The 25,822-nt window shown below is 36.6% G+C and overlaps 1 protein-coding gene across 3 annotated transcripts in view; it reads right to left on the bottom strand.

Annotated features, from left to right (window-relative positions):
• The window catches only part of LOC126871355 (acetylcholine receptor subunit alpha-like), a 102,343-nt gene that overhangs the window by 71,523 nt on the left and 4,998 nt on the right, over nt 1-25,822 (bottom strand). For all 3 annotated transcript variants that reach the window (XM_050630063.1, XM_050630064.1, XM_050630062.1), the window contains exon 2: nt 7,429-7,481. The gene's annotated coding sequence lies outside the window, so the exon portion shown is untranslated. The remainder of the gene's footprint in view (nt 1-7,428; nt 7,482-25,822) is intronic.

The raw sequence follows: 25,822 nt of genomic DNA, 5'->3' as shown, positions 1-25,822 counted from the left end.
GTAAGATTTCACTGGTAATATTAGTTGCATTGTACAAGAAGGCATCTCAAAGTAAAAGATAGAATGAAATAGCAAAATGAAAGTCGCCAAAGGATGAATAAATCGGACTCGAATGCTTGCTGTTGTCCTTATTTACCTAATTTCTGCCGCGGTGGTAACGGGTGCAAGTGCACCGCCCCCTTTCTGATATTGCATTTTGGAGGATGTCGTTCAAGTGGATGCAATTTGCCATAACGACCACTCACGATTTTTGCCACGGACCGAACACTTCGAAATCCCAGCGCGCGCGATTCTTACATTAGATGAGAGCATTCAGTTCAGCGAGATTGAACTTACACCTTTAATACCCGCCCCTTTCATTAGGTTTCATTAAATTTCTCAACGCGATCAGCTGAACCCGGTACCACCTTTCGTGCTCTAATACGTTCGAAAGAATGGCAAACGGAATGTTCTGTTCTTCTCACTATCGATCTTTTCTGCTCTGATAGAAAGGCTCAAAAAGTAGCTGGGGAAAATGTCTGAACTGAAAATTTACGTCGATCATGATGAAAACTTGATCGTTTATTGATGTGTGGGCTATGAATTTGTACGCGAATACATACCTTTGTGAGCATAAAAATAGAAGTTAAATATTGTAAGGAGTACTTTACTGTGGATACTCTGGGTTCTGCCCAAATTTTAAATAAACATAAAATACCTCACAAAGGTTTACTAACATTTTACCAATATCATCTTTCAGTAAATACTATTGTATATCCTTTTTATAAAGTTATTTCTTTTTTTGCAGTAGATTCACTTGTTAATCCAACGTGAGGTTCATCCTTCGGACCTAAATCTCCCTTCTTAACTCTTTGAACTCCAGACAGATTCTTATGGAACATACGACATAAATAAGCGGCTACAACCATAATGTTCCTTTGTATAAAACTGGTCCCAAGCTTTCCCAACTCCACTATATATTTATATTATTAAATTTCTAACAACGCTGGTAAATCTCTTTTAAAGGCATACAACTTTTCTTCCAAACATCTGAATACCAGAATACGACGTAACAGAAATCAATTTACCAAAGTTCCAGTATCTACCAATTTCGCTCCTAAATCTGTATCTACCATCCCTAGATCCAGACATGACCGTTAAATATTAACTCTCAGTATTAATGATACTCGGACTGATTGAACGTTACTTAGAAAAACGCGAGACCACAGATGAGGAAGATATCGCAAACATTCAACCACGAGAGGAGCATCATCCCCAAACACAGACAAACATGGAATCAAAACTCAATCAAGACGGGGTTTATTTTTCCATCCGCGGGTCAGAGTATCCAGATAACGTTCCGTACAAACGGACAATCGATCTTTCATCGATGGCCAGAGAGTCGGTGGCAATTATTCCCAACGAAGTAGCACGTTTCCGGCAATTTTCGTGGACTGGTACGCCGTCTCGAATCGAGTAGCGTGGCCTGATGACTCGTACATCTTTCTCTCTCTCTTTCTCCCCCTCCCCTCTGCCTCCCTTTGTATATCACCTATATACGGGTATATGCAGGTGTTTGACTCTATGTCACTGTACGTGTGTGTATGTGTGTATGTGTGGAGCGACCCGATGAGGGTGGAGGGTCGTCGGTGTAAAAGCAACGACCGGAGCTGACCTGAATCCACGGCCGGGGCGATGAAAAGGGAGCAACAAAAGCTGCGCGCGGGACGAGGACGAGAGTGAAAATACGGAAAATAGGCCGTTGTGCAGGGCCACCTTGTGGAACTATTTTGCGGAACGTCGATTCCTGAGCCCTACCTGCCGAGCAAACCGAGGAAAATCTGTAACCTGTAGCCGGACAGTTTAGAAGCTAAGCAGCCGCCTTTTTTACTCCCCAGTCCTGTCGATAACGATGCCCTCGTGATTCCTTCTTTGGCTAGATAAATGGGACTGCAGTCTCCCGCCGCTTTTTATCTACTTTTTTATCTTGTTTTTCGCAAAGAATATCTGTAGATGCTGTAGATATACGTAGAGGATGTTGCTTTTAAGAATGTTCTACTTTTGGATGGTTTTAGGTTGCGGTTAATCGGACAGAATCGATAACAAGAGATTCGTTGAAATTTGTTTTAATCACTGTTTAATTATATTCCAGAAATTGATTTCTAATTTTTACTATCTCGAGATAGGATACACACGAGAAGAATAAAACCTTCGAATTTTCAACGTCACGAATCACACGGAATCATTTGCAGCCAGCTCAATAATTCGAAGGAGATTAAAAGGAGCTACAACGAAAGTTCAATAAAAGCACACGTGTTTAGGTTGAGTAATAAGTTTCATCGCTTTTTCTTAAAACAACACGTCACGTATTCTATCTAATCGTGGAGTAATTTATTTATCCCATTTCTCTATAAATATATATATATATCTTTTATCAAAAAATTCAAATACCTATACATTCATTAAGCAATTCTTAAACATTTTTTTAAATAAACTACGCTAGCGAAAAATGAGCGAGCTTACCGACTTAATAATTTGCATACGTTCCAATTATTAATTTCCAAAAGTTCGAGTCTCTCGAAACAGTCCGAAAAGTTCGGTATGTTTTCGAGTGGTTAAAATTAAACTCGAAAGATCCACGAGAAACCGGAAACAAACGATGGCTCTTGGGACAAACGGAAGCCTAGAGTCCGTTGTAGGACAGCGATATAATCCTCCGTTGGAAATTGCGTAATTAATATGTGCTCCAATTAAGTGCACGACTCTGCTCGAGAGTTTCCATACTCGATGAACCATTTGTCCATTTCGACACGGCCCGTGGATAATTATTTCCAGCCGAGAATCATCGTTATCGTGGCTGCGTCGTTATCGTCCCCTTCCATCGTCATCAGTCGATATATATCTCGCACGGAATAATCATTCTCTATCAGACAGCAAGATCAAATCAACTCATTCTCGTCTAAATTAATGTACCGTGGTGCCGCGTAATCATACTTTAAATGCTCTTCGAACGTCGCCTCGCGTTATTTAAATCGACGTTTGAACAAGAAACAACGAAAGTTTAAACGAGAGGAAAAGAGAGAAGTTGGAAATCTGTCAGGAAACTTGCTACTTAACAGTTACCAACGAACGATGGTTTTCATGCACCGTGGAATGAAAGACGCTGGATGAAACGAGAGGCTCTGTGGGAAAGTGGTACAAGTGCAGTTTTTTTTACCAAAACGAGATAAGTACAGGGAAGGATACAGAGTACAGGTACCGTGCAAAGGTCTCAAGGTGCTTTTACGATAGTGAATTATAACAGCAACTAATTATATTTATTTTTAGAAAATATTTACACGTAGCGTTACGCGGGAAGAAATTTTAGAAAATTTTCTTTATGGTGCTATCTATGTTTGTTTGTAGCTTCCTCTGGCTTACAATTTTTTACGAATTTTTTATACATATTACCTACGATAGCGCTCTTATAATGTCAACTAATTATATTTATTTTTTAAAAAGTATTTGCTTGTAGCGTTATGCAGAAAGAAATTTTAGAAAATTTTCTTTATGGTACCATCCTTGTTTCTAGCTTCTCTTAGTTTGAAATTTTTAGAAGTGTGTATTACCTACGTTCTACAATAGCAATTAATTTTAATTTTTTTTTTTGGAAAATATTAACAGGTGATGTTATACAAAAAGAAATTTTTTTAATTTTCCTTATGCTCGTTCGTATCCTCCTCTCGGTTAATAAAAATTGTTTATTAGATGAAATCAAAGATTTTTTCATTCAACCCCTTTTTATCTAAATATTTCAAATGCCTATTGGAAAATATTTTCTTGCTTTTTTCCTTCTTTTGTTTGTTTTATGCTTTACTCTTTTTTTCGTGAGTGTTTTGAATGGAGAATTTGAAGCGAATGTTGACAAGAATCTTTTTATTGTTTTATTGGTGATAGTTTCAGTTGGCAAGTTTGAAATGGATGTAAAAAAGGAAGAGATCAAGTTTGTGAGAGATTATGCGCGAAAATAGAAGACCGTAAAGTAAAGTAGATTTTTTATATCAAAATTATAAGTTAAATATATGCGTATTTAAGATATTTACATAACTGGAAGAAACTTGAAATCATATTTGCTTATGTTCAAGTATTTTCGTGAAACATAAATTGCAGGATAATAATATGTTTAATTATTTTACATCCTTGAAGGAAACGTCTCCCTTCTTGAAATAGAAGCTCGTTAATGGAATCGTTACTTAGCTTCTTAGAATTATCCTAGAGCGATTATTTGACGGATCTTGAAAATAGTTGAAGATGAATCGAATTAGAATGACGTTTGCAAGTTTAACGTATCATGAGAGTCGTCCAAGGATCCAAAATTATAATAGTTATAATTTTCGTTAAAGATAAAATAATCGAGAATAAAACATTATCAGTTCCCTATATAGTTAAGAGACGTTCAACCTTTACCATTAGATTGCTAAAACGTGACCTATGACCTAATATCGGAAATCAACTATTTCGGAATACTAAATGTAACTTTAAATACTGAAACGATATGAGTATTAAACCAATCAAGAACAAACAAAGATGAAAGTTTAACAAAAATAAGTCCAGTAAATGTGACAAACTCTTCTCAAGAATTTATTTTATTATTTTATTATTCCAATAAAGTGAAACGGATAAAGCAAGAATAAAAGAAAATTAAGTTCTTGAGAAGACTCTGCCAATTCTTGGCTTTATCTCAAAAACACTAAAAGTTTACAGTTAACGATAAAACTGTATCACATTAATTTAAAAGTTAAAAGGCTACGGTTAAGAGGATATTCTGTTTATACCATAGAATACGAAAGGCCTCAGGGAATGTGCAAAGAATTCTATTCACGTTTCGTCGTGATTTATCGTAGGACTAGTTTGGATTAATATTCAATGCTGTTATGCTTAATGCCATATTTCATTTAATTGACGACGCTATAATGCTGCAGTAATGTAACATAATTTTGGGCAAAATGATTCAGCAATTATCAACATTAAAGATTGACAGATGATTAATTACCTACAGCACCATTATCTAACGATATATCATCATTGACAACTCACTAAAAAATTAAAAAAATTTAAACTTCCAAGCCTAGCAACTCTACAAAAATCGAACAGTTGAAAAATTAAGGCTCCCCAAATCTACCAACCCTCTATAATTATCTAAAAAATTGAAAGATTAAATGTATCAAACGTAAGCTTAAATCATTACAACGAAAAGAAAAAAACTTTCCCCAACTAAAATTTTCTCATATTCTGAAAGCTGTGTGCATTTTCACCCTCAAACCCGATAACTCGGAGTCATTGCAACGACCAAGCAGCTCGCCATCGGAAGTACAAAAAACAAAGAGGCGCTGCTTCCGTGTTGACCAATCCACTTTCCGCCAGCCGTACTTGTGTCTCGTTTAACCACAGCTTGTGTACCAAACGAATAAGCATCATCAACGTAGTCCAGTCGCTGCGTAAAGTGGTAATCGATGTTGAACCCACGGTTGTTTGCTAACGTCTCCGCTACACACACCCATACGACACACATTAGACACACACATGAGCACACATGCTCTAATACAAAGACGGGCGCGTCTGGTTTTCTTGGACACTGGTCTGACCGCGAAAAGCTCACGATCATTAACCAACCGATTGGTAATTTAATAAAACGCGCTTGTTCGTCGAGCTGAGCTCCTTTCTTCGCGTCTTCGCCATGAATTTCCAATTTGGATAAAATATCGTTGAAAAGGGAACATTGAACGTTGAAGTTCGAAACGAAAAGTGTACGGTACAGATGCGAATGTATGAAGATACCTGATCCTTCTAATAGGCGCATTGATATTAATTTTCTCAAGAATCTTTGAACAATGTACGAGTAATAAAAATAAGTCATGGACAGCGACCCTTTTTTGTACATTTAAATTTCTTGCAAATTTATACTCATTGTAATACTTTTGATTATAACAAAACGATTTTGATTATAATAAAATGATTACAACATAGATACGTGTTTCAGTATTTACTGTTATTGCATCACCATGAAATCTATTTGTATGAAAAGAGTACCTAATATCGAGATATTCGCAAAACGTCGGAACAAAAGCGCAATGTATCATACTGTGAAAAACACGATCGAAAGCCGAAGAACTACAAGACAGCTACATTTATGACACGATTTTGGAAGTAGGGCAACCTTCTACTCGGCGGTCAAATGAAACTATCATAAAAAAGGTGTCGAAAAGGTGAATCTTACGCTGATTGAGGATCGAAAGGGGGCAAATTGAAGTTTCGAGGTGAAGCAGCGATCTGCCTTCTAAAGCACTTTGAAAGTATAATTCTGAGGGTCCGTAAAATCGAGCCCGGCTCGTTCAGTCTAATGGAGGCGTCCACGCTTTTCAATTTGTTCGAGCAATTTCCTTTCCCCCTGTCGAGCATCCACCCTTATTCGGATAGGTTCACCTACGAAACGAGTTACTCGCGTTAAGACCGATTCCTCGATTCTTGCTACCTTTGTAGACGATTAGCAATTCCGTTTCAAGCTCTATCAGCTGAATTTATGAATTCATTTAGGTATTTTTGAAGCAATGAATATCGGTAGGTACAAACGATTTTCGCGATTTTCATTTTCTTATTATGGTCAAAGGGCAAGCAATTTTTGGTCTCGATAGTTAGGTAACTTCGTATTAGATAATTTTGCTAGATATTTAGAAGGTTTGTTAGGTACTCGAAAAGTTTTCTGCTGGTTATTTAACTCTGCTACGGTTTTCAAATTTTTACGACCCAACCTTCTTCCGATAAACAAAGAAACTTTTAATGTTCGAAAACTTTGTTTTGCATGGAGTTCAGACGACAAATAGCGCACTTTGACGATGATTCTTTTATAGTTTTTGGAAGCTTAAGACATATTGTAAGGCTAGGAAAACGTCTTAGTCTTAGAATACAGAACATAGAATATAGAATATAAAATATATAAAATAAAGTCGATGAAACTATTATTTAGACTAATTATTATCCTTTCAATTTCTCAAATTCTATTTCTTTGTTTAAGCTTCTTTTCGAATAACAGCGATTCCTGTCCTTTATTTAATTTTAAAACCGAAACTACTTGTTTTATTTCAAAGGCACTAATAGAAAAAAACAATAAAATAAGTCTTTAGAATAAAAATATAATAACGAACGACAAGTGAAAAATTATTTGATAAATTACTCACGGCAATAGAAAAAAGATCAAGATTCTAAAGTTTGCGTATTTGAATCACAAACACGTAACAAATGTGTGTTCAAACTTTTTGACGCGATTCAACCATAAATGTAGCTGTTCGCGTAGAATAACTGACGCTATGTATATGAAGTCACTTTTATTACTATCAGACAAACTTTACGATTATGCTTTACGCATAAAGGGACCTTCTAAATAACTGTATCACGAAAGGCTGGCATTCTTACCGTAGGCTGTGTCGACGTATGAACGCCTGAAAGCACCGCTATTGGACGGCTACCTATAACAGAAAAACGATAAACATTTATGGAGACAAATAGCATCGTTTAATATCAAAATTCTGAGCCACGTATTTAATGATAGAATTACTACGGAAGTATAGAAAATTAAAGAATAATCTTTAAAAATCTTTAAAAAAGTAAAATGAAAGATGGATCTCTATTAAAAAAATGCAAACTTGGGAAAATTCTTATATCCATGTGAATCCCTTTGGTAATCATTTTTTATTAGAATATAAAACTAAACAAAAATTAAACGTTATGGTATGGTATATTGTGATCGCCAGGGTAAAACACATAAGACTGTAATGGCATTCAACGAGTTAAGAAAATTTCTTAAACAATACGTTTCATCATTCTGCTCTTTCTTTATTCTCATAAGAATCAGTAAATCACAAATCTCTTTAATTCCATTTTACTTCGACCCATTCTATTCGATCATCTTTTTAGTTCCATTTTATTTCAAGCCCATCCTATTCTTTTTCGTTTTGCAATTCCATCACACTCATCTATTACTTTCCCAATTTCTAATCTTAACGCGATTCTATTCTATTATATGTCTACCTTAATCGGTTCTACCACGATCAGCGTAATTCAGATTCTGAAATTTTCTCCATAATCGACCGCGTGCTACATTCATTCCGACGTGTGCTGCGTTACGCGCACCATCAACGCGCGATTCTCGAAGAGGCATCGCGATTTCATGTCCACGAATTCACGGGATTGCGGGCTAAAAGTGTCGGGGAAAATGAAAACTTCCAAGGAAATCCATAACGACGGGAAAGATTACTCCGGCTAAAAGTTTCTTTACCAGCCGTACGTATTTCTCTATCATCCTTAATAAACCACTAGTATATCACGAAGGATGCATTACACAAGGGAGGGAGGTGAGGGGTTAATGGCCGGTGAAATTGCGATCGTAACACGACATGAACATCGTCGTTGCACGGTCTATGTTCCCGTTGCCCCTTCGTCGACGAGCAAACATAAATCATGACGGTGGACCATTCTTACTCGGCTTTGTCGCCATTCTTCCATCGAAAGAAACAGATGCTCAGTTCGAGAGGTTTCAATCGAGGAATTTCCGAAACCGAGTAAGAAGAAGTAGATTCTACAACGGTGGAAATGGTAAATTACCATGTACAGACGATTTATATATATCGGATTGTAATAAATTAGAGATAATAGTTATTCGACATTGTTTGACCAATAGATTCTTCAATTTTTCTCCACGTTTCTTCTTATTGGTGAATTCGCACATTCACCGACGATCTGCTTTTTATTGCCTACAAAGTTGACAAATAATCCTCGTACAGTAGCCGTCTCTATATTGTGTAAGGTGTATGTGATATGAATCGTAGTGATATATTTGCTCTTGATATTGTATCTTTTAGCCGGCAAAAATATAAAATATTTTAGTATCACATATCGTATAGCTTGCGAAATCTGTTCTTTCTCGATAACAGGCATTTTAGCAATGATACATCCGGTATTGGTTCATCGAACTTTCAGCTAATAAAGAAACACGTTTTTATAAATTGATAAACGTTCTAACGAATTATCGAAGATTATAATAAAAGTTACAAATTCTGTTATTCCTTCTACTGTGATTTTACCACGCTAAAACTCCTCGATGTACGCTTCGGAGTATCCGAACGATATTAATTTCCTGGATAAAAATGATCCTGTTTATTCAGGATCGTTCTTTCACAGCACGGCGATCGACATTTAACCAAGAACCGATCTCGTTTCGTGCTACGAAACCGTGGGGGATAATCGAATTAGCCTCGACCGACAAATTCATTTACCTTTCGAATGATTTCGAGCCGCGCGTATAAACGTAGGCGGAAGTAATTAAAAATGAAACAGGATATCGACGCGTCTCGCGTATTTGCAGGTTCACTTGATACTTTAATAATGTATCCGGGCACAAGCGGGTGGACGCCGTTTCTCTCGCCCAGCTACATATTTATCAGTCGAAAAAGGGTATGAAAGTTTCATGAGTATTCCCGAGGATCGAATCGAGCGATATTTATTTTTTTCTGCAGCGAATAACACCGGCTAAGCTACTGATGGATGTCAAAGTTTAATTTCTATCGCGAGAGAATTCTAAACAATTTCATTTTGTATTTCTAAAAGAGCAGAAAGTTACGAATAAATGCATTGCTGTTTCATTTCAAAAGAATGACAAGGGTTGTCGTGTCTACGTAAAACTGATCGGGACAATTTTTACGAACGTTTTAAATATAATTTATTTATCCTACAGTTCTAAAATTTCTTATCTCTCTGTGGTTCAATAAAAGGATTAGGATAAATTAATTCGTGTTCTATTTTAACGAAAGGACAAAGGTTATCGCGATATAAAATCTATTTAACCAGCCCTTTACAAATATTTTAAATAATTTACTTATTCCATCGTTCTACACCTTCTTATGCTCTCGACTAAAAATTTGTACATCTGTGTCTTTAACAGTCTTGATCGTGTTATATGGCAAAACGGATTGACAATAAAATATTAGAGAACGAGGATTTATAGGACTAATAAAAATTTCTATGTTAAACAAATATTGGTCATTGTAGTTCAACCACTGCGATGAGTAGAAGAAAAAGTGACTACCTCTAATTTCCTCTTTTCCCTTCATTTCTCCAGCATTACTATCTATTCTCCTTTTCCTTTCTATCCTCCACCTTTTCTTTTCTTCTCCTTTTTTTGTTCTCCCTTTCTCTCTTCTTTTCCCTCCTACCAATAAAAAAATAGAAGGGCAAAGGTATTTTAATGAAAATATTTTCCACCGCTGTGGCAAATGCTACAAAATATTACAAATTCCGGTCTTAAAACTCCCCTAGTACCCTAAAGCATTCTAAAATCCGTGCGCTTCGAATCCGACACGCGACACATCCTCATCCTCGATAAACGGGAAGTAAGCCTATATTTATTCTACGAACAAAAGAGAGAGAGAAAGAGAGAGAGAGAAATAGAGAAAAGGATACTACGATTCAAATCGAACCACTCTCGATACTCGAGCTGAGTTTATATTCAAGAACATGCATGCGCAATTCTACTCGCCTCGGTACACCGTGTGCCATACTGCGTTGTGGATAACGCGTATCCTCGGCCACCGATCGATATTTTTCATTTTCTTTTACATCTCCCTCGAAAATGTGCTTTTAGAAAGGGCCGAGACCCGAACATTCTTTACCAGATGCCAGACACTCGCCCTTGAATATGGGGATTCCATCATACAGAAGATACGGCATCACAAGTTTTATGTGAATGTTAATGCGTAGAGGTTGATCCTTTTCTTCGATTCCTATACGTAGAATATGAATCTTGTGGGAAATATAGAATTGTTATATCTGAAGGGTAAGATATAAAAATATAAAGAATTGTGGTTCGCTCTATGTGTATCCTATGACGGAATTTTATGTCAATATTTTTCAAGGTACATCATAACTATGTATAACATACGCAACGTATAACATTATTATATATTTATTGTATTTATATTTATGAGAAATTCTATTATATTCATTACATCATGTAAAATCTTGATCACAGTGAAGATGATTGGTAAATATGCTAAAATATATCATAGAATATTTAGTAGAATTTTCACGTAAAAGTTGTCTAATTTACAATGACAGAATAATGAATTTAATCGTCTTTAGTAATTATTCTATCGTCTCTGGCAATCATTATCATCATACTTACGTATTAGTAATTTCAGTAGCAAGTATCGTTACGTGGTGTCCTCGAGCATCTGCGACATTTAGTAACATATCAATCCCTACTCGTTACATTTATTAAGACAGTGGTAACTAAAACAGTATGCAACTTCCAAAAATGGAATTTTCACCCCTTTTCGCTTAAAGAAGCCTAAAATATTACTCTAAAAAAAGTTCTTCTCAATTAAAAGAAAATCTTAAAAAAGGCGCTCGAAAAAAAGGAGTCTCCCAATTAAAGAATATAAAACTTACACTAAAAAGACCTTCTTCCTCCAATTAAAAAATCTAAAAAGACACACCGTCCAACTGACAAAGACGTCAAAAAAACCACTTCGACAAATATCTCGCTGGTTATGAAACTTCGTAAAAAAAAGAGTCTGAAAACTGTAACCACAACTTTTAAAGTTCGCTGCTACACTAAATATCGATCGCTTTCAACAGGACAAAAATCTTGTCTTCAAGAGACGCATAATCCTTCAGAGTGATTCGCGATTCTACCTCTTTCAATCGTTCGCCAAAGGACCAACTAAAGGGGAGCATAAAAATTGTGCTTCAATAATTTGAGGTCCCTGGGCGCTTTGAGGTCGAAGGCGGTCAATACGCTTTGAATCCTGTCTCCTTAATCTCCAGAATGACGTTATTTCGAGGTCAAAGTCCAACTGGATCGACACAATACTCCAACTTTCTCGAAGTTGCAGTTTCCGTCTCCCTATCATCCTTCGTTCTAAAATCTAGAGTCTACAGCTCGAAAGATCGATGGCGAATTAGACGCTGAAATTCGACACTTCTGAGCAACTGTTCTAAATTCCCGCGAGATCGCTCCGTATAGATTTGCAGTCGCTATATCGTTCCAATAAATCTTCCCGGTAGAGAATTTTATAACGCTCAATGACGATAGAAATATGTATTTGGTCCGTCTATAAGCTTAGAGATGTTTGTACAAGTCACGCCGACTTAATGCTTCGAGAAATAGAAAGATTTGTTGAATAGATTGATAGATTGATATACGACGAGATGGAAGTTCTGCCGAACAGTTATTTCAAAAGTGGAGGAACTTAGAATGGGGTATTTTGTTAATATTTTATATAAAAAGATAGATTTCTCTAAATTTGTTATCCAAAAATATAAAATTCCTCCATTTACACTATCGACCATTTCCTCTAGTCATAATAATTGCTCAGATAGTCTATAAACACGTCCACTGTGAGAGCAATTTTAAGGAGAATTCTCATCTCTTCCATATGGACACTGATAAGAGAAAACACGTGTCGAACATTCTTTTAAGAACTACCGTACATCAAAGTTTGTTTCTTTAGAATAAAATCATATATTTCAAGAAATGAACGAAAAATGTGTATCTTGTACTTGTAAACACCTTCAACGTCTATTTGCTAAGGTATTCCAGTGACGCATGACCAACTTAGACCTTTCAATGAAATAATATAGGCCATTTATAGAGTAACCATTCTCGTTAAATCGATTCGAAAAACTCATACACACCTTGAGAAAGAAAACAGTGTACATATATTCAACGTTTCTCATCAGTGAACACTTTACATTGATTCAACGAAGAATAGGGCGTCGACTAATGGCTGCTCTCAGGTGTTAAGAGGCAAGCGATCGAGGTAACGGTTTTACAATATATTTGCTCGCGACGGGGCCTCTCTGCTGATTCTGTTGACTGAACGAGGATGATTTTAATGCCTTTTCAGAGAAGCCAGCAGCTGCTTTGCTTTACACGTGATTATGCACGCGTTGAAACGGTTTGCTGCTATCGCTCCTCCTTTTGTTCTTACCGCTTCGATTAATATCATCAGAAGGGAACATAAGACTGAACGTAAACGTAAAAGAAACGAAAAAAAAATCGAGCCAGAACGATCGGTTTAAAAATAAACAAGAGCGCAAGACCCGGTAAGAGGAGGAGACCTCTCTTTGCTGAAATTAAAGTGTTCTCGTTCGCCAGGAGGAAGAAGTAAAAATATTCCACCACGAAGAATGTTAAATAGAACAACGAGTGTAGGTATGAAACGCTCGCGAAACATTTGCATTTCGAACGGCTGCAAATGTCCGACATTTCGCGTTTCGAGAACGACTCGACGTTATTGAACGTGAGTAAATAAAACAAGTAGAGTAGTAACTGGCCGGGAGAAAAGGATACGTCTGATATAAAGATCTTTCTCGTTACGTGACAAAGTAGCCATAAGCTTTCTGTGTTTTTGTTTCTTGCGAAATTTTCTCATTTCTGTGCATTTTTTGCATTTTATTTATTTAATTTTCTTTGAAACTAAAAGCAGCGGAAACATTAGTATGCAGCGAAACGGCAGGGGTCTGTATGGCTTAAAACAGATGAATATTTCGTGTTTAAAAAAAACTATTTTAATCCTCTAGGACGAACGGCCAAATGCGGTGTTCCACGGGAAAAATGAGAACTCGCTGAGTTTGGAAAAAATGAAGCTGTTGAAGGTATGGAATAACGAAAACTGGTAAAACGTAAGCCAGATTCGTTGGAGTTTAGGCTGAATCGCGTGGCACATTAATATAAATGAGAATCTATCTCTACATCTCGTTGTATGTATATAATTCGAGCTGTTTGATAAACTATCAACATATTTCATTTTTTTTGTTATATTATTTTATCCATTTATCTATTTTCCATCACATAAGAATATACACTGCTTGCCATAAGTATGTAGACATTTTTAACAATACCTAATTGTTACTAAGGATATCTCAATTAATAACAAACTATCAACCAGCAGTATGTGGTATTACATTAAAATGAAATACATGATTTGCAAAAATATCAAAGAGTTTAGATATTGTTGGAATCAATTACAGACGTCTTTCGATCAATCTGGAAGATCATTTCCACGTTATCTATAGCTTCACAACCATATGATCTGAGTATAATAAACTTCTTAATTAAAAAAGCTGCTTCACGATGCAACTGCTTGACGCTTATGTATGCCAATATTGTGATTGCATATTAACTGTTAAAATTAACTTTAATCGTGTTCCATCATTTTATGATACTTTGTGATTTTCTATGTGTAATTTTATAACTAATCTATACATATGTATGTACTGGCAAAAATAAGCAGGTGTCCATATACTTCTGGGCGAAGGCGTACATTTTCACGAAGAGAAACTTTATCGCAGAATTGAAGTAACGATACATGTATTCCAGTTGTTCCTGTTTTCATAGTCTTTCCTGATATGTCCGATCAATAAAGGCCCCATTCTCCTAGAAAATCTAGCGAGCATCGAAGACATTAGGCGAACCAACGTGAAATACGTGGAGGAAACGCGACACTCCGGACACTCTAATAAAATATTCGATACTTTGCATAGTGAAAACTTCTATCCGAACTGTCGTTCCGAATTTTTCTCCCGAGTGAAACTAACTAGAGCACTCGGAAACAGGCTCACCGTCGAAGAGACGACTCGTCGAGACACACAGCCAATGATCGTTTGTGAGTAGAAAAAAACTCTCTTTCACAATCTCTAATTTGCAATTAAAACGATAACGCCAGGAATCAAGTGGATAGACTATCTGGAAACTGCGCACGTCAAACGTTATTTTCACTGCTTTTACAAATATAATAAATACTTATTTTTCGCCAAGTTCCTCCGACCCTTCAAATATTCATTTCTCTCCTATTAACTTTCTTCAAAATTATCTCTTTTTTCTTCTGTTATTTCAATGATATTTTCCTCGAAATCGTACTAATTTCCTCTTGTTAATCGTAGGAAAGCAATCACGCTACTTCGTTTCCTTCGTTCTCCTTCCTACAAAAATATTACAATGGAAACTCACCCTGTTGCACCATGATTCACTCACCACGTTGATGTACATTTCCAGGATTTATGTCCTTCCATTTCGACCATACTTCTCTCGAAATCATTTCACTTTGCTACACTTCCCTACAGATCGTTCTACTGTACGCTCACAGTCCCATTTTTTTTAAACTAAATTCTTTTCCGCCGAACCAAAGAGCACTCACAATGTTCTATCGCGACTCGTTAAAACGTCTGACCGTTCAAGAGTCAACAAACGCGCTCGTGCTTCTTCCCCGAGGTAGAAGCTCGCTCTGCCGCCTCATAATTAACCAAACTTGTTGATGCCACGAGGAGAAAAGCGCGACTCTCCCCAGTTTTAAGGAACGAGTCAACGAGCCGTCTTGGATGCGTTGCTGGCAATTAATAGCGGAAGGGAAAGCGGCGTGCAGCCAGAGGCTCCCGAATGAACGTCGGTTCTCTTTCCTTTTCTCTACACGATGGTGGTTTCAGTAAACTCGATGAGAATCCAACGCTCGAATCGTCGCGGTTGAAGCCTTTGGACGTTCTAGCGTCGACGAATGACGAAGCTCGCGTGAAGTAGACGACGGTTGTTAGAAGAGCGTTCTCATGGAAGGGGATTCGATGTTTTATGCATGGCTCGTGTATACGGCGCGGATGGAAAATTGAAATTTGATCGCGATAGCGTTTATTCTATTTCGTCCTTTACCTCGTGCTTATGAGAGAATTTGATTTAACATGTAGTACAGCGAGGCTGGATTTTATGAACTTTGGTGGATCATAGAACAGAGAGTAAGGGTAAAAATTTGAGTGACAATATGTAATTGTTGGCAATTCAATGGAATCGCGAATGTAAAAGATGGTTGTTTAAAGAGTGAAGAATTTTGCCCGTAGAAATCTCGGCTCTTTCTTTCCGTTGTATTTTTATCGCTATACGGATTTTCTGTGATATTGGGATCGTCGTATATCTGTCAATTTCATTAATTTTTGCAATAACAATTATTAGTCCAATTCCCTGTACGTTATCTGTATTAACTAAGTATTATAATATATAAGTACATCGTAATAATCGATTCTAAAGCGCTGACCCTTAAATTATTCAATGGCCTTAATGGAAAATTGTTGAGGACGCATCGTGCGTGAAATATTTCGTAAATGTATTAATATTTTTTCAAAAGATTAATAAATATCCAAGTGTAAGTACGTACCTGGACAACTTTTACGTTTCTATATTGTATCTCGAATTAATCGAATTAAAATCGAATTTTAATCGAATTAAAAATAGTACGAGATAACGTTCTTTTTCGAAAATAAGGCGATGTATGTATTATTCTCTTTTGAATTAATTTACATTAATTCTAATAGGAAAATCATACGTAGCTACCTAAAAAGTAACGTAGAATTAAGCGACTGACCACAACTGCAGGAAGACTACTGGCTGTCACGCTGCAGGTGATGCCTGACCACAAACGGTCAAAACTACTGGATGCGTACCACAATATATCGGGTTAAACGTCCATCCAAACGACACTTATTCTATTTATTATAATTCTAGTATCGACAAAATTGTTATATATTCTATAATATTATCATACTATTATGAGATAATTATGACATTTCGTTTCACCAATGAACAAAAGATAAGCGAAAATATACCTTTATCGTGAAATCTATTTCTACGATATATCGTGTTACAAATAGATTTTCCTAATAGATAACGCAAGAGTAATAACGCAAAAGATTTTTATATCAAGGTCCACTTGATTCAGTTTGTGTAATTATTACACGAGATAACAATTTGAAAGTCGTTCTGTACTTGCAATGCTTCAAAGAACAAGAAACGTATTTTTAAATTCTATGTTATAAAACGGAGAAAGATTAAACCTCTCGAAATAGAAGTGGTTAAATTCAAGAGTAAACGCATGTTTTCTTATTTATAAACGAATGTTTTAAGGACGCAACGCTACAAATTCTTAAAATTCGATTACAGTGAATTAACGGTATCAAATGAAACGTTGTCCCTCCGAACTGAAGCGAATCGAAACACAAACGAATGGACCATCTACCGCGAAGGAAACAAAACTCTGTGTGGAATGCAGCTCATTATAAAATACGTTGCAGGGTCAGCGAGGAAAACAGAGAAACAGTTCGCAGAAAAAGAAATTGTAGCATAATTTAATTAAACCCTTGTAACTCGGTTTTCCGGCGAGTTTCAGACATGCGAGAACTCATAGAATTTAGGATGAAACTGTGCGACGAGGGATTCCAGTCTACGGCGAGGCCTTCGCAATTATTCTTGTCAGGCCGTTTCTCCAAAACTTGCCACTTCTTCTTCGAGCACGAGCGCGCAAAATGTAGTAAAAAATGAAGAAGCGATAGAGATTGCTGAAGACAAGGGAGAAAGGAGGAAGAAAAGAAAGAAGAGTTAAGAAGGAGCACGAGAAAAAAGAAGTTAGGGAATGTTAAAAAGAGTTAGCCTCAACTTCGCCGCAATCTAATTTCTCGCCATTAAACTTGTAAAATGTTGTTCAACCCTCGAGTCTCCGATACCATCGAGGTATCCTTTCCCCGCCCCTCTTCCATCGAGTGAATATTGCAATTCACCTGCGCCTGCGACGGCCAGGATTCGCTTTCTCTGTTGGACTAAACCGTGGAATTGGCTCCCGCCTTGCAAACTGTCCAATCAGATTTATGCAGATTCGTGGATCAATTTGAACAGGGTGTAGCGACATTATTCCAAATGGAATATGATTCTATATCGAGGTCTTAGAATTTAGATTAGTGTCGTCTAGCAAAGCCTTATTACTACGATATTTTACTGGTATTCAGAAAAGTAAAAAGAAAAGTAGAGTAACATCGTGAGCCAATGATATTGAACGATAATGACATTTTTTTGCGATTTAATTTTAAATAGATTTGGACAATGAGGATGATAATCGGGCGTACAGTGGTAGCGAGCTTGATTGTAATGTGAGAATTAATAATTGTTTAGAACGAAAATTTCTGTTCTTGAAAGGGAAAACGGATGAGAAAGAGGATAATCGAAAGAAAACAGATAGTCAAGGTAGAAAAAAATGGAAGAATAATGAACCGTAGAAGAGCAAAGCTTAACGATCCAATCAGCAATAATTGAATCATGTAATTATAATAAAATGGTTTGATGCATGTTTCTAAAGAATTTTAATCTTAGAAAAGAAATAATAATAAAACACAGCAAATGTTGATATAGGTTCAAGAATAAAGAAAAAAAGCGGTGAACTCGCAAATAAAATGCAGGAAAGTTTAAGACCAATATACATAGGTTCAGATTTGATATCCGCGCGTATTTTTATGACATATACTATGCGCTATCGTGATAACTTCCTAGTGCACAACAACCGTCGTGAATTCATTTTTATATTTTTTTACGAGACTCGTTAAACTGTTAATTTCATATGTTCCCGATTACAATGTTGCGGAAGTTTGATTACTGTGCAAAGAATCAGCAGGAATTGGCGCTAATTGGAAGAAAGATCTCGTGGCAATTTAATCGAGTCATTTCTCTGATCGAGTGATGTCGCTTCTAATTAAAATCTCGTCCGAGCTTTCTATGATCATAGACCATGAGAATGTGAATTATTGGAACAGAAGAATGTTTATTCGATTGCATAGCACACAAGGAAACACTGAAAAGTGCTCTTTCTTTCATCGAGAATTGCTTCAAATATTCTTTGTTCGGATTAAAAAGAGTCAAATTTTGCTCGTTTTCAAGGATTTCATACTTGTAAAATATTTAAATTATAATTGAAAACTTTAGCCATTCAAAGTTCCTGAAACATTTCTGCAACTCCTTCGATTTCATCCCTACACTTCACAAGAGAAAACAAAAAAGATAGACGAATAATGCGGGCTCATAGTTATATATTGGACAAAAAGTTTCTGTCCCAGAACACGATGCTTCTCATCAAGAATTTGCCAAACTATATTAGTCCTAGAACACTGAACAATTTTCCACGCTTTCTGTCAAAAAGCTACTATCATTTTCGACAGCAAATCCCGCCTAATCATTCACAAATTTCCACAGGAGAGCTACTCCTCAATTTCCAACGTTGCATCATTCTCTTTGCATTCAGCGATTCGCTAGCACTATAACATCAATCGAATTACTATAACAGGGAGAATAGACGAAAATTCCAAGATACAGCGGAGCGAAAGCGTCGAGAGACTGATTCAGATGCATTCACACTCGCAGGTCGCGAGCTACTTCGTTGCTTTTACGCGACCCTCTGTGTATTCGGAACATTTGTAGCAGATAAACTGCAGACAAGAGTTGACAAGAGAGACAAGAGGCTACGCTAGACTTTCTCCCGAAAGCTTTGAGCTCGACTAATGCCGTATCCTCTCCTCCTGTCTCTCTCTCTCTTTCTTTGTCGTTCTCTGTTAGAGCTACGCTTTTGAGGTGTTCATTGTCACCAGTTGAATTTCTTCCTCGACACCAGTTTGCTTGGAACTGAATTATCCGGGCTAATGGTGGAATTAACCCCGAGATGTGCTCGAGATACATTCGACATGTGTGCGGTATACCTAAGATATTCTTTCTTTTAAACTTGAGATATCTATGCAACATGATATAATATGATAGAATGAATGTAACTGGTTGTAGAATCTTGTTCGTCATAGTATCTGGTCGACTCAACGTATATACATATATTGAAATATGATAATAATAGTAATAATATACAAACAAATATATAATAGTAATATACAATGGGCATAAAAATTAATTTAACAATTTATAAAATTCTGCTTCATCGGCTAAGTTTCATAAATCAAGTTTGTATATGTAAGCCAGTCTTTTTTTTTAAACTTCTCTTACTCTTGATGAAAAAAGAAGCTGCTTAAGATACTTTGGAAGTAACATCATGATTCGATATAAACTTTTGTGACCTTCAGTAGCAGTTTAATTGGAGATCAGGTTAAAATGAGTTATTAACCTCGAGCGAATGAATGAATCTGCAAGAAGCATGTTGAAGAAAAATAAAAAAATAAAAAGAAAAGAAAGAAACAGCCTGGTAGAAGTTTGCGACTACGTCGGCCTGTTACGTCCTCTCCGTACAATCGGTTTTCTCTCGTAAAAATTCATGAACATTGCGGTGCGCCAGTTGGTACTAACATCGTCGTTGGAAAGCTGTCCCTCTCATTATCAACACTCCTGAGATTTTTATCTTCGTAAATGTATTCAACATTCTCCCTTATACAAGCAAGTACATGTTTGTAGTAAAATAAAAACAAAGAGAAAATACCTTGTACAAACATTAGCATAACATTGTTAAGCATTTTAAAACCTTGCAACGTGGATCTTGCAAAAATCTCAGCCAGAAACTATTTAAATTTTATGCAAATGTCCATCTAAAATTCCATGGAAACATTACCATTCGCAATCTAACTAAATTAAAAATTCAATCAAATTTCCAATTTTTATCCAAATCTGTTAACGTTCATTCCCCTCAAATATTCAAATTTCGTATCCACGTGATCATAAAAAATTGCCTTTTCACATCACTATTCAAAAACTACATTCATAGAATAGTATCTAACTTTTCTCGAAGTTCATAAAGAAGATAGCCATTTTAGATTTGAACTTTGCACGACGATTATTAGGTGGCGTATTTTTGCGGTTCTTCAAGTTGTCAACATGTTTTGCTTCGACATTTTGCAAACATCCCAATCACAAACATGCTATTAAAAACGCAATTAAAAGCCGAAGAACCACGAATGTGTAATCAATTATCTTGATTGAACATTTCTAGAAAGAAACAAATATAAAAAGAAATACATATTAAAAACTAAAGTAGAGCATTACGAACGTTGATTTTATACCAAGTTTTAAGCTAAGAAATTATTTAAATACAGCGGGTAGCTGTCTGTTGGAAATTGCGAAGACACCGTAGCGGCACTGAACGTTGTCGAAACGCAATTAAGATTGTTAAAAACGGGTTACATGGGGTAAATCGAGTCAAAAATCCCGGGACGGAGGATCGTGGAAGACATCGCAGGCCGTACAACGGGGAAGAGGAATTTTATTGCGCCGTTGTGTCTCGCTTTATGCAATTACGAGTCGTTGCTGGGCCATCGTGAAAACACGTCGTTCATCTTGTCGTGCCCGCGCATACTCTCCCTCCTCGATGCTCTCGTATAACCCGAGAGTTATTTTTGTACACATTTTAGACGTTAGAGAACCGCCAGAGAAAATTGAGATCCTGTTTGATCGTCGTTATTAATATTTTCTTTATTAACGAAAAAGAAAGCGCAGCTTCATAAGGGAATGAGCAGGCCCCGTTGATATTTTTGTCAAATAAAGTAAATACAACAGTACTACGATTGCCTTAGTTTCTGCCGTGTTACGTATAATCAGACACTATGATTCGATATGATTGCCAAAAGATGAAAAAGAATGGATATTGAATAAAAAAAGAAAAGAAAAAAAGAAAAATACAAATAAATTGCAGAAAGTGATTTGTACAAAACAGAATCGAATTGTTGTAATTATGAAGAGCCAAGTCAATCTAAATCCAGACGTGGATCTCGAAAATCTCATACAAGACTCATGGAATCAAAGAACAGATTCGACTGTTCCTATGGTGAAAAAGGGAAGGGGGCGGGCTTGATTAAATTTCTAACTACAGAGCATTCGAATTTCGATTGCCGCGATACGCAGTTCATCGGCCAGCTATTTCCGAGCGAGGGTCAAACGTTGGAGAACGACCAGCAGCCGAACGATTTAAGGCCGCGAAATGAATTTACCTCGCCGATCGACGATTCTGCGGCGATCGTTTGTTTTCCCTAATTTACAAAGCGACCAGTCGATTTCCATTCGACGATAACGCGTTTCGTTGGTCGGCTTTCAGCGTCGGTCTAGAATAATGAAAGGAAACAATAGCGAGTGCGTGGTGGACAAAAGGAAGAGGAAAAAAAAGGAGGGGGAACAAAAGAAGAGGAAAACCAAGAACGAAAGAAGACCGCGAAATAAAAGGGGGAAACGAAAGCTAGAAGGTAAATGCGGATAAATATGGACGAAAAGGAGGAAAAGAGAGCGTGCGGGCCGAATGGAACCGACAGAAAGAAGCTGATCAAGCTGCAGCGTATAATTTAGCTCTTTCAGAAAGCTCGTTAACACTAGAAGCTTCCCGTTTGCTCCTGTTAGGCGTGTCTTTTTATACCTTTTAAAGAATCGTTGGAGATCTGTTTTCCGTTGCGTTGGATGAGATGGAAAAATATTTGATGAAGCAAAATGAAAAAAATTGCAGATGATAATATTTGTTTGGAAAAGATGGTCTAATGGATCATTTCGATTTAGGTAGCGTTTTTAACAATAGTAGGTTAGTCATAGATACTGATCTTATATTTAGGTACGTTATAATATTAGATGGAAAATAATCAATCACAGTGATTGATCATATTATACGTTAAATAAAAATTTACGTATACCATACGTCTGTATATAATTGTAGGTACTTATTTGTACTTGTATCGTATTTGAAACTCTAACGCAGATATATTTGTGCAGATTACGAACGAAGAATCGCTATTGCACTTGATTTGACAAGATCCTTATAATTTCTGATAATTTCACTCACTGATCATCTATTCCCTATGATTACCTCGTGTGCAATATCGTTTAGGCTTGACAAAACTGTGAATGGCATACAGGTTACTTGGTGGCCAAGCAACACCATCTGTTTACGCGAGTAAATCCCCCTGTACACGATACAATGTCCCATCTCTGCCTACTAGAATGAGGAATTATGCGTCAAGGAGGTTTCACGCTTGTCCATTATCCACGTGATTACCATGGACTTAATTCCATGCCTTTACTCGCGGACAGGAAAATTTCCACGGAGCTTAGAGAACACGAGCCGTCGGCATATTAGATCATACTTAATATGTTAAGCGGATTCTATGAAAGAAAATGTCCTCTTAGAAATATTTCACTTAAAACTTGAAACGGCTCTTAAAATGTACATAGATGTTACAAGATATTTATTGAAAGCATACATTTCGCAAGGACCACCGAAGTATTTATTTCATCGGTCAATTATTAATAACTATATTAATAAGCCGCAACAACTGGAAAGCAGTTTTAGCACCAATTATATATTAGTGTTGTGTATTCATTTTTCACCAAGAGCATCTATGTTTGCAACGAAACGTTTTACAACCACTATATACATTTTCGCATTAGTTTCAAATTGTATCGTTGCAATAACGATACTCGTATCTCATTACACTGCTAACGAAATTTCAGAAAGTTTCATGTGATGTACATAACATATTCATAGAAATTTGCTGTATTAAGTGTTCAGATAGCCTTTCGCGAGCCTCCGTATATATCAATCTAATATTTCTCATGCAATAGCCATCTACCAAACAACGAAAGCTACGAGAAAGAAGAAAAAAAAAAAAGATTGCCTCGTATGATCCATGTCCAAGAAGCACCAAACAAAGTGATTCACGACACCACGATAAATAATACCCTCAGCTTGAAAAGGAACTCTTTCGTTTGACCAACAACCAAAGTATGGCCTAACCTTTCCAAAAGAAAATTAATGGTTTCTCGCGGCGAAACACACGGGTATCTTCACCGAGAGAAATCTAAAGCTGTCTCTTATGGAGAAAGAGCGAGAAAGAATCGTGAAGACAGCTCCTTTATGCGTTGATCGAGTTTCTGTGAAATCGGAAGAGCTTCAATGGGTATTATTACGGCGTAAGAGGAACGTAGACCGTAACGACGGTAATTCTAGCGGTCGATAAGCGATTGTGGCGACCTTAAAGAAAGGAAGATAAGCAACACGTGAAAAATCTTTTCGCCGTTCACGTGCCGTGAGACGCGCCCACTCTTATCGCGGAAACTTTCGAAGAAGAATCAACCGAAACCCGTGGTTCTTATCGCTGGTTAGGCCAAGCGAAACGATGGAGAAATTGAAGGTTTCTGTTCGAGTTCCAAATACAGACTTGGATTTATTCCCTGGTTTTTGTAAACGGGTGTTATGCTTGGTAGACGTATTCTTAAACAAGTATTAGCTTGCAAGTATTTTTACATATTTTATATATATAATTATAGAATATAGGAAAGAATAACTTTAGCTCTTTGACTGCGACAAGCTCCCACACGTTTCTTAATATATACGAAAGGCGCATACATAATATACGCCTGCTAAATCTGACTTGACCAAACACGTAATATTCTTCCAATTTAATGAGTTGCAAAAATTTCGAATGGTTCGAATGAATCGGTACTGTGTAAAAAGATTTTCTATTTAAATAAATGTGTATCTTATTAATATTCGAGAATCCGATACAGAATCTCCGTCGAATATGTGACAAGCTAGACTTCGACTATATATTTTCGGTTCCTTTGTGCTGCGAAATTGGTCGACATTCTTTAGAAGTTTTTCACGTTCGCGCGCTACACACATTTTGTTTGAACGTAATCTGAAATATCCTTCCCTATACTAAGTCCCTTGAATGTCTTTCAATCTACTTGAATGCACAACGAAAAAAAATATTCCACAGAATTTTCTTTCGCCAGTTGCACGCGTCAAACGTTCTTTTCGTTTTGTCTTTCTCCGTCCCTATTTTTCATTTACTTTTTGCATTTTAAAAACTAACGTTCTCACAGTGGTGTTTCCTCTGTTAAACCGTGCCGATACGCGCGAGTACTGTGATTCTTTTAGTTAACAATCAACGGATCGACTGTACCATGAAATTCGAAAAATTTAGATAAAAGTTGTAATTATTTCATTCGTTAGAGAACTATCCTGCAACTATCCATCTAGTCCGCGATTCCCGGTTCGTTTTGAAGCAACGATTTTTACCGATACTGAACTTTTTACAAAAAAAAGTTCTGCGTGCACATAGCGTATGTAAATCGAAATGAAATTTGTTTAGAATACGAATAAAAACGTAGGACAATGGAATATTAATGTAGAGAATATTATATGCCTTAAGTGATGGGATATTAAAAGCGAAACGCACGCTGAAATGTAATAAAATTATACGGAAATATAAATAACCAAGAAACTCTTTGGAATATTTAGATATTAATTCTCTATGAATTCTCACGACTTGGAGACCACAAACTTCGCTCTTCCGCCTTTTAAATTTTCTTTTACCTGCTTTTTGCTAGATTGGGGGCTTTTTATGCATTTATAGGAAATTTAAAATTGCATTTAAGATTTTAAAAGTATACGTGACAAAATATGAAAAGTGTAGTACTTATGATATTCAATGAATGAAATGAGTTTTCACTTAGATTCCATTTATTTAATTAGGTTTATAAGAATGCAAATTTGCATAAAAATTCGCAGTCTACCTATTACAAATTATAATTTTATACCTATTATCAATATTTTATTATACTGACACCAAATGACCCACTTATAACAATTATTATTTTCTAAGCTTCAAATGGAATTTAAGAAAAATAGAAGGTCTATGATCAATTGCAACTGTTTCCTGTGATACACGAGCAAAATTCTAATAACAGAGTACTTAAAAAAGATCTATATCGGAAGATTTAAATCATCCCACATTATATTCTAAGTTTTAACTTATAAATGACGAGGACGAACAGTATGGAGTGCAAGGTGGAACCCCGATACATCCAGGAAATCAGTACGCAACTGCACTTCCGATTTCGCGGAGTTTCTGCTTCCGAATCCCGGAAATCGCAACCACGCCACCTCTTCCGGCCCGTTCGTTAACAGCAAATCTTCTGGTGGTGCAGGCTCGCGTGAAACCGTTCGTGCAGCCTTCCCGATACGCTGCCGGAATTGGTAAG

Source organism: Bombus huntii, chromosome 11 (assembly GCF_024542735.1).
Source record: "Bombus huntii isolate Logan2020A chromosome 11, iyBomHunt1.1, whole genome shotgun sequence".
NCBI lineage: Eukaryota > Metazoa > Arthropoda > Insecta > Hymenoptera > Apidae > Bombus > Bombus huntii.
Note: the sequence above shows the minus strand (reverse complement) of the source record. Positions and strands in the feature narration are given on the sequence as shown.